This window comes from Coffea eugenioides, unplaced genomic scaffold (assembly GCF_003713205.1).
Source record: "Coffea eugenioides isolate CCC68of unplaced genomic scaffold, Ceug_1.0 ScVebR1_3221;HRSCAF=4396, whole genome shotgun sequence".
In the NCBI taxonomy this organism is placed as follows: Eukaryota; Viridiplantae; Streptophyta; class Magnoliopsida; order Gentianales; family Rubiaceae; genus Coffea; species Coffea eugenioides.
This window is the reverse complement of record NW_020863778.1, coordinates 31,549-34,416: the sequence shown is the minus strand read 5'-3', so window position 1 is coordinate 34,416 and position 2,868 is coordinate 31,549.

Below are 2,868 nucleotides of genomic sequence, written 5' to 3'. Positions count from 1 at the left end.
AAAACAGGATAGAAAGTTACCCGTTCCACCGCCCTTAAACCTGTATCCTCAGTAACAGGTGTGGCGGAAGTAGAAAGGAGGCAGCGACAGCAACGACAGCGCCACCACCACAGCCAACACCAATGATAAGATCCTCGACGTTCCTCTTCTCACAGCGCTTGGCGAAGACCAGTCGGATTCCACGGTCACACTAGCATCTCTCACCAACGTAGTGATCTTCTCCGCAGTGACAGGGATGCCATCGTCATGAAGGGCCAGACAAGCGTAGGTGTAGGCGAGTTGTTATGGAGGTTTGCAGGCGGTGGTTATGGTGATTTGCAGATGGCGGTTATGGTGATTTGCAGGTGGCGGTTATGGAGGTTTGTAGTGGCTTGGGCTGATAGCATGAGGAGGAGTCTGGGCAGGCAGCGGATGGAGCTGAGATGGTTGCTGTAGTGGTTGGAAATTTCTCCTCGCCGATCATTGAAACCGAAGCCCTCCCCCCTCTGTTTTCTTCCCTAGCCGCTGTCTTGATTGATGGGAACGTTATAGTTTGACGATGAAGAGGACGATAGGGTTGTTGATGGCCATCCAGATGAATTGGGGCGGCCATCTTTTTCCCTTAGCTCTGCTTTTTCTTTTCTGAAATCCCTTCAGCCGTCTCCCTCGTTCTCTTTTTTTCCGCCGTCACCAGCTCTCTCTTTTTTTCTCAACCTTCCTCCCTAACCCTAGCCGTCACCAGAAAAGCCCCCCTCCTTACGCACTCCTTCTTTCCTTTTATAGTTACACAAACCTCTTAACCCTAACATCCAATGGCCAGCCTGCTGTCCTTTTTTCTCTTCTGGGTTTTTCTTTTTGCCGTTCCCAATCTCTCCAGCCGTCATTCGATATCCCCCCTCTCTCCTGCGTTTTCATTCTTTTTTATATGGGACCTCAACCCTAAACCTTCAGTCCTTTCTTCTATAATTGCAGCCCAAGGGTTGACCGAGCCTTTCTTTTCAAGCTGCGACAATACGCAGCTTGCAAGTCACATATTTTTTCTTTTTTTTTTATTTTAAGAAAACATTGAAATTAAATCACAAACAACTAAATCATATTTTGGAATGCTTTTCTTTTTTTCTTTTTCGAGAAATTCTATGCTAAAACTTACAAATAAAAATAATAAAAATAAAAACTAAACTACTAAAAACTAAAAAGTGAATAAAACTTAACACGACAAATAAAAAATTAAGACAAAATAGTAAATGCAAATTACACTAAAATTTTGGTGTCTACAGTTTGCCCCTCTTTGTCTGAGTTTTGAAAAAACTTGAGACAAAGAAGTAGACACAAAATACTTACCTGTGTTATTCGGCTGCGAATGATTCCAATGATTGTCGCCCTTGAAACGAGGCCTGATCTCTTCATCAAAATGTTGAAATGGGATTGACCCAAACAGGAATTTAAAACGGGACTGACCCGAACAAGAAATTTAAACGGGACTGACCCGAACAGGAATTTAAACGGGACTGACCCGAACAGGAATTTAAACGGGACTGACCCGAACAGAAATTTAAAACGGGACTGACCCGAACAGGAATTTAAACGGGACTGACCCGAACAAGGAATTTAAAATCATGGGACTGACCCGAATAAAATTTAAAATCATGGGACGCACACTAGTGGAACTGACCCACGGCTAGTGGCGGTGCAAAATAGAAGGCTCACTAGTGGGACTGACCCACGGCTAGTGGCGACAAAAGTGAAACGCTCACTAGTGGGACTGACCCACGGCTAGCGGCGATGAAAGTGAAACGCTCACTAGTGGGACTGACCCACGGCTAGCGGCGATGAAAATGCAATGCACACTAGTTGGACTAACCCACGGCTAGTGGCGATAAAAGTGAAACGCTCACTAGTAGGACTGACCCAACGGCTAGTGGCAGGATAAAAGAAATGCGCACTAGTGGGACTGACCCAACGGCTAGTGGCATGTATGAAAAAACTGTATAAGATTTACTCGAAAAAAAGTTATCCAAAGATTTGCCCCCGTGCGATGAATTGACCAGTGGGATTAAACTCGAGCCTGCCTTAGTTGGTGGTACAAAATCCAAGCCCAACGTGAACTTTGTGACGTTGGCGGCACAAAATCCAGGCCCAACGTGATCCTTGTGAAGTTGGCGGCACTAAATCCAGGCCCAACGTGATAAAGTGATGTTGGCGGCACCAAGTCCAGGCCCAACGTGAACTTTGCGATGTTGGCGGCACCAAGTCCAGGCCCAACGTGATCTTTGCGATGTTGGCGGCACGAAATCCAGGCCCAACGTGATATTTGTGGAGTTGGCGGCAAGAAATCCAGGCCCACCGTGATTTTTGTGAATGGTCAGCTGGATAGAACCCAGTTCTGCCGAGGTTGGCGGGATAAAACCCAGCTGGATAGAATAAAACACACACGTTAGTGAGATAAACTCGATGCTAACGGTGGTGGAATGAAACGCACACGTTAGTGAGATAGACTCGATGCTAACGGTGGTGAAATGAAACGCACACGTTAGTGAGATAGACTCGATGCTAACAGTGGTTGTGGTTGTCAAGAATGGGGAATGGAAGGGTGCGCGGCAGGCGCTGAGACTTCATCAACAAGAAATTGAAATTTGTCAAAGAACAAGAAATTAAATTCAAGTTTGATGTTTTGAGAATCTTTTCAAAAAATAATTTGCCCCAGTTTCCACCAATTATTAAACTGATCAATTGATTTGCATTACGGCGTGGTTGCTCCTCCTTGCTCCTTCGTCGATTTCAGCCATGGATACCTGCACAGAGGGCTTACCGAAGTATGACATGCACTTGAATTTCATGAAAAGAAACAGCATGATTGATCTGAAAAATGCGTTATTTGATTCTTGGACG